The sequence below is a fragment of the Siphateles boraxobius genome, unplaced genomic scaffold, assembly GCF_051911475.1.
Source record: "Siphateles boraxobius isolate OS27281-9 unplaced genomic scaffold, OSU_SipBor_1 18, whole genome shotgun sequence".
In the NCBI taxonomy this organism is placed as follows: Eukaryota; Metazoa; Chordata; class Actinopteri; order Cypriniformes; family Leuciscidae; genus Siphateles; species Siphateles boraxobius.
The window spans coordinates 4,253,056-4,260,979 of record NW_027508788.1 but is presented as its reverse complement, the minus strand read 5'-3'; positions in this window follow the sequence as shown (position 1 = coordinate 4,260,979).

Sequence of the window (7,924 nt, the reverse complement as noted above, 5' to 3'; positions counted from 1 at the left end):
AAGGGTCTGGTTTTAACCAGGCTATCGGCACGGTTAAAACCAGTGCGGATGAATCCAATGTTTTGAGGAGAATGTGTGACTGTCAGTCACCGAGCCAGTGTGAATACTGTCATTCGGAATCACAGATTCTACTTTTTTGAAGTATGACCAAAATAAGAATTTTCACCGGAAAATGTCATCTGAACAAGTGAAGCCTGGTTCACACGGGACGATTTTAAAATTGTCGGCCGATTTTCCAAATCTGAGAGACCCCAAACACAGCGATAAAAAATCACGGGTCTAACAGTTTTGGTCGTACAGTGTGTGTTGCGCAGCCACACGGCAAAATCAACACATCACACACGAACCGATTTGACTCCCGAGTATTCACAGGTCAGACGGAAAATCTCGCAAAATCCCTCGAGATCAAACGTGACTTCAGAGTAAACAATCATGGCGGACGAAGAGGATGCAGTGGCGATAGTTTGTAGTTTGTTTTTAACCAAAAAAAAACTTTATCAAAAGAAAAGGCGATGGTCAAAGAAGTGGAGACAATGCGAGCATGGACGGCTGTTTTGATTTTGTTTCCCGGTGCTTCCTCTGCGCCTCGTCACCTCGCTTTCTGATTGGCTACACGCCACAGTCCACAGGCTGCGTGCTCGTTTGTCCCCGGGGGACACCACACACGAGGAGAAATCGGGCCAAAAAAATCCAACATGTTGGATATCCCCGATTTGAGATCGGAGCGGTCCCGACGTCCTTCCGAGCAGACGAGAGCACTCTTAACACACCACACACGGCAGGAATATCTGATCAGATTATTTGACCATAATCTGAGCATACTTAAGATTGTCGGAAGGGTTAGATCGAGGGCTAAAATCGGCCTAATTATCCTGCCGTGTGAACCAGGCTTAAGTAACACTTTTGTTCTGACCAACTAAGGGGAAAAAGCATTGCAGTAAATTCGCGCTGATTAAATCTAATGATCGCTTAACATATCACGCCAAACCATGGAAATTATACTTTGTTCTCAAATTGTTAATGTTAACCCTTCCGATATTTATCCTTGTTTTCGCATGGGCCCGGTTGCAGTCTCTTTTTTTCTGTAGCCACTCCAAAGTCCGAACAAAGTCTTTTGCATTTTAATTGTCGTTTGAACCTTTCTGGATCCGCCATCAAATTGATAAGTTTAATTATATCAAGTGCGGTGAGAAAAGGCTATAAATCTCCACCTCCAACATCCTCACACGCAATATAGCCTACTAGCCGAGACTCCTTCTTTATGTGTACAGATGTGACGTAATGATGCAAACCGCGGAAATCCACCAGTACCGCTGGAATTAAACACATTATTACAAGCTTACCGTTTTGAATCGGGCTAAGGCAAGCAGATAGTTTCGAACACTGGCTAGTTATGTACTTGCTCAAAAATGTATTTTGGATAATTTTTAACCCAAAAGTTACAGAATGCAGCTTTAAATAAATTAGCAACATTCACATTTTTTAAGCAGGACATAACGGCTATGTCCCAACAGAAGGACATTAATTTAAAAGAAAATATGCCTCTTTTATAAGGTTTCACAGCTTTGCACAACACACAAAAGACAGACATTGTCTTATAAAATGGAAGCATGTGAATACATTCCACGTCCATGTTAAACAGATAAATTAGTTCATTGATACATAAAGCTCTTTTCAGTTTTGAGTATTCTTCAGTAAATCTCAGAAGCAGTGACTGCCAATTCATCAAAATAATTGCTAAACTCCACTCTTCAGCATCTGCTGTACAGTATTTCATCCTCAATGACCACTACATCCCTCCCATTCTCTCTCTCTCTCTCTCTCTCTCTCTCTGTCTCTCTCTCTCTCTCTCTCTGAGTCAATTTGCACCAACCTGCAATTAAAGTTACAAATGACAACTCCTAAATTCCAATCCTCTAAACGGATTAAAAATAATACTACTTGACCTGTAAATGATATTTGCTCTGGATCACTTCAGTGAGAGATAAAAGGCAGGCAAGACAACGCAAACTGCAGCTGAAAGGGCTGAGATTCAAAATTTAAAATAACTCACACTCATGAGAAACACATGGGACTGGTGAAATGTGATGGATCAAGCCTTAGTTTGACTTTACAAAATTAATAAATTAATACCCTTAAATAAGGCAAGATTTTCTAGCTCAAATAAATGCCTTGACATTTGGCAAGACAGCAAAACTGTATTGGTTTGGTGACGTTGATGTTGAAATTTGAGCTAGGTGAATTATTTGTGTATTGACCATAAAAATAGCTTGAGTGAGATATTTGCAATAAGATAACGTTTAATAACGTTTTTTTGCCCCGTTATTAAAGGTCAGAGCTCACTCTAGAAAATGCGAGGTTGTTTTAACCCAATTTTGGGTCAAACATGGACAAACCCAGACATTGGGTTAAATTTTTAAATTACATTTTTAACCCAATGTTTGAGTTTGTCCATATTTGACCCAAATTTGATTAAAACAACCCAGCTTTTTTTAGAGTGCTCTAGCCTGACTAAACTATTTGCAAATAATATTTGCATAAAAATGTACACACATGTAGTAGCCTAGTTTTATTTGTATGCCTAACATGTCGAAAACGTGTCTTGTCTCATCTCACTCAGTTAGGAATTGAATCACGTATTTTCAATTGCAAACGGCCATATTTGAAAAAAAAGTCGAGTAGTTTGCATCACTGGATGTTACTCTCGGTCGTTTAGCATTTCTATTGCAAAACAGTTTCCATGTATTAATTTTTTTGCTAATTACAACATACCTCACTCTCTTTCAACGTTAAACTGACTTCGTTCGGGCTGGAATTCACGCAAACGAATTATCTGCTTCTGTGAACAGTAAACCCCGCCCACTTTGATTTGATTGGCCATCCCGATCGAGATGCATTGACGAGCACTGTTAGACCGTTAAGTCAGAACATACTAAAATTCAACTTTTAAGCCTTTTTGTCATTCTAATAACAACACACAGAGTGCAATGTTCACAATCAATCATACACACTCACATGAGATGAAGACTTCGCTCATGGTCAGAGGAGCCCTGACTGAGCCTGGTTTCTAGCCAGGTTTATTCTCCATTTCTGTCACATGATGGACTTTTAATTTCTTGCCACTGGCCACTTAGTTGGGGCTTAAAAGACACTTAATATTCAGTAATATTATTTATTTAACTGCACTAATGAGAACCAACTTTTCTGCAGATAGGCTTTAGCTAATTCGATTCATTAATTAATTTTTTTTGCCTCATTGACACTGTTATTTGCCTCATTGACACTGTTATTTACAGAGCCCCTAAAGGGACATGGCGAAGAAAAATTCAAACCTTTGCGTTCCCTCACAATTTTTTTTGGTTTCGCTCGCAAAACTTTTGTTTTTTTTGCAAGTGAACGTAAATTTTTGAGGGGGGCGCAAACATTATGTGAGCCTAGGGTAGGCAAGTTCGGTCCTAGAGAGCCGCTGTCCTGCAGGATTTAGTTCCAACCCTAATCAAACACACCTGAACAAGCTAATCAATGTCTTCAGGATTACTAAGGCTATAGGCAGGTGAAGATTTTTTTCAGTGTTGGAGCCAAACTCTGCATGACAGCGGCTCTCTAGGACCGAACTTGCCTACCCCCGGCTAGGCCTACGCAAAGTTTCTAGGGGGAACGCAAAACATTTGCGAGAGAATGCAAAAGCATGGCCAAATAATTTTTCCTCCCATCTCATATTTTTTCTTCACCATGTCCCTTTAGGGGCTCCGTAGTTATTGAACTGAATTGAGCTGAAAAATGACAATATTGACTCTTCTGTAGATCTGATTGCAGCTGAATTGAACTCTTTTAATAATTTAGCAACTTTACACAGTTATTGGACTGAACTGACTTGAGCTTTTCTTCTGTGGAGCTGTTTTACAGAAGAATTTGAATTTGTTGCATATTTGATGTTTGCATCATTGATCATTATATTGCGAAGCTGCTTTGAAACAATCTGTACTGCAAAGCACTAAATAAAGGTGACTTGCCTTGGTTATATACTGGGTATATATGACTGTTCATTTTGTAAATTAAATGGATAATTTATCCAAATAAGATAATTACTTTCTTTTCAGCCAAACAAATATTTCAAAAGAAAAAAAAGTTTTGTCCATACAATGAAAGTCAATGGGGTCCAAAACAGCAGTCTCCCAAAGAAGAAAGTCTTACGGGTTTGGAATGACATGAGGGCGAGTAAATGATCTAAGAATTTTCATGTTTGAACTATCCCTTTAAAGCCATTTTATAAACCACATTTGGAGTCGTTGGAATTAAATCAATGGCCATTATTTTGAAAGTTTCTAGTAAAACCCCAAATACTTGTCTCTTTAGTTTCAATATCCTCTGAGGGAATATTTTTAAGCCACTGGATCTACATCACCATTTTATAATACCATGAATAAACTTGCAGAGAACATCTAATCCCCACTCCATCGCAGAACCAGCAAGAGAAGGAGACTTGGTTGTTTGCCAGCCTCTGCAGAACAGACCTATTTGGCATATTTTCCTGCAATAACTGAAACTGTATATTACCATGAAATCAAGAACAAACTGCTGGTGATACCTCAAAACATTACTGTACTCTCTAGTACAACATGTGCAGACTGTAATTATTATCCATGCTCTAGCAAACACAAATTTTGTTTGTATTTAGGTAATTTTGCATTTTGTTTTAAAAATGTTTTAGAAACCAGTCTAAAAAACAACAACTAGGCTATAACCAAAGTAACATGTTTTAGAAACTTTGTGAAAACCTGGTATGTATTAAACAAATATGTAAATATCATGTTTAGCCAACTACAGTAATAAAACAGACCCAAGTTCCATAGCTCAACATTATGAGCTAGTAGATCTGCAACTTAATGAAAAAAATATATATTTCTAACGTGAAAAAAAAAAGAAAAAAACATCTGTCATATTAAATACAATTTACAACGGTGTTGTGTTTATTGGGTAGCTTATCTTGAAAATCATTGACTGATTCATCAGCAATGCAGGTCATAATCAACCATTTTGTGCCATATTAGCCCATTTCATAGAACATAACAGCAGGGAGACAAATGTGGTTTCACAAAAAGATGGACAAGAGGACAGTTGGACATATGGTGTCTGCCGTTCCTCCGCCCCAAACGGTTTGATCCACCACATGCCAATAGCGGCGGACCCTCATGAGCCATTTCCTTCACATGTTGCTAACGGTTTTCCACCGACACGACTGGCCTTTTGAAGTCCCTTTTAAGAGCACAATTATTCCCCCTTCCAGACAGTACACTCACTTCTCACCTTTTTAATAAGCCACTCTTAGACAAGTGTTTGCCTCTTTTACTCGCTCTCTCTTTCTTACTTATTTCCCTAGAAGCCTAAGTGCTCCCATAAATTCCCCGTCACTTGGCTGCAAACACGGTCGCCCCTCTCACCGGGTTGATTCTCCTGCTAGTTTTAGTCACTGTGAAAAGGGGCCTTCACGCTTTGATTTTCAATGAGTCAGGTGTGACTGAATATAAAAGCAGCCATTAGAGGCAATGAGACTTCAGAGGCTTGAAAGTCCCTGAGCGGCATTAAGCTAGTTTCTCACAAGTTCATCGTGTTCGGCGGTCTGTTCAAAAAAGAGAAGGAGAGCAAATTTGGGAATGATGTCATTAATAATATGATCCTGTCTGTTTTGATATGGATTTACTACATAATGGTTCCATTTAGGCATATCAGAATCTGATGGCGATGCAGTCGAGGAGGTTTGGAGAACGCATGTGCTGGTCTATCTGAAGGCAAAATGGATTGTCAACTTGATAACATATAATTCAAACTAGAGGCTAAAATTTGCAAACAAACTTTGATGTTGGCTTGAGAAGCCTAAACCTTGTGCCAGGACTTGAACTTGAGTCGCCTGAAACACAGCTGCGACATATGGCAACCATATCCAGTTCCTCCTCTCTGTATGTAATGGGTGGAGTTTGTCCTAGTGCAGCCTAGCTCCACCCATTACATCCAGCGACGGGGAGCTGGATGTCAAGTTCCACCCATTTGCTCTGCAGTGAGCAGCCTCTCCTTACTTTGCTTCTTTATTTAGAACGAACAGAAATCTGTAAGAATTGTAATGACTAATATAAACTGTAAGATTACATTTATTGGATAGCATTAGTGAGAGAGCGATAGGGTGTGTGTGCCGGCTTTAGTTACATCAGTAACAGAAAGACACCGAGGTTACCCCGTGAGTCAGTCCTAGAGCTCCTAATGTCCGATTTTAGGGGAAAATCCGGTCTATTGGAGACGTCCAACAGATTTTTTGGGCACGTCGAAAGAACACCACAGACACAGTACAATCCACATGGGAAAACCTCACAGTATGAGTATACTGTACTGTTTTTATTTTTAAAACGGTGTGAAAAGTAAAAATTATCATCAAATATTCATCTTTTGACCTGTCAAAGCTTCCTACAAGTCTCCATCAAGGATGCATAGATTTATGGGCTTGGTAAGCAGAAGAAAAATTTGTCTGCAGTCTCTGCACATGCGCATAACCAGTAAGTAGCACATCTCGATGCGTAGCATGAATCGTCAGAACACCGGCTCTCTCTCTTTCTGCTCGTTCTTTCAGTTAAATACAGGTCCTTCTCAAAAAAATTGCATATTGTGATAAAGTTCATTATTTTCCATAATGTAATGATAAAATTTAAACTTTCATATATTTTAGATTCATTGCACACCGACTGAAATATTTCAGGTCTTTTATTGTTTTAATACTGATGATTTTGGCATACAGCTCATGAAAACCCAAAATTCCTATCTCAAAAAATTAGCATATCATGAAAAGGGTCTCTAAACGAGCTATTAACCTAATCATCTGATTCAACTAATTAACTCTAAACACCTGCAAAATATTCCTGAGGCTTTTAAAAACTCTTGGCCCGTTTCATTACTCAAAACCGCAATCATGGGTAAGACTGCCAACCTGACTGCTGTCCAGAAGGCCATCATTGACACCCTCAAGCAAGAGGGTAAGACACAGAAAGAAATTTCTGAACAAATAGGCTGTTCCCAGAGTGCTGTATCAAGGCACCTCAGTGGGAAGTCTGTGGGAAGGAAAAAGTGTGGCAAAAAACGCTGCAAAACGAGAAGAGGTAAATTGACCCTGAGGAAGATTGTGGAGAAGGACCGATTCCAGACCTTGGGGGACCTGCGGAAGCAGTGGACTGAGTCTGGAGTAGAAACATCCAGAGCCACCGTGCACAGGCGTGTGCAGGAAATGGGCTACAGGTGCCGCATTCCCCAGGTCAAGCCACTTTTGAACCAGAAACAGCGGCAGAAGCGCCTGACCTGGGCTACAGAGAAGCAGCACTGGACTTTAGAAATTTTTTATTTCCTTCTCCCCAGTCTTCCTCCAGACTCTGGCACCCTGATTTCCGAATGACATGCAAAATTTGCTTTCATCCGAAAAAAGTACTTTGGGCCACCGAGCAACAGTCCAGTGCTGCTTCTCTGTAGCCCAGGTCAGGCGCTTCTGCCGCTGTTTCTGGTACAAAAGTGGCTTGACCTGGGGAATGCGGCACCTGTAGCCCATTTCCTGCACACGCCTGTGCACGGTGGCTCTGGATGTTTCTACTCCAGACTCAGTCCACTGCTTCCGCAGGTCCCCCAAGGTCTGGAATCGGTCCTTCTCCACAATCTTCCTCAGGGTCTGGTCACCTCTTCTCGTTGTGCAGCGTTTTTTGCCACACTTTTTCCTTCCCACAGACTTCCCACTGAGGTGCCTTGATACAGCACTCTGGGAACAGCCTATTTGTTCAGAAATTTCTTTCTGTGTCTTACCCTCTTGCTTGAGGGTGTCAATGATGGCCTTCTGGACATCAGTCAGGTCGGCAGTCTTACCCATGATTGCGGTTTTGAGATATGAAACAGGCTG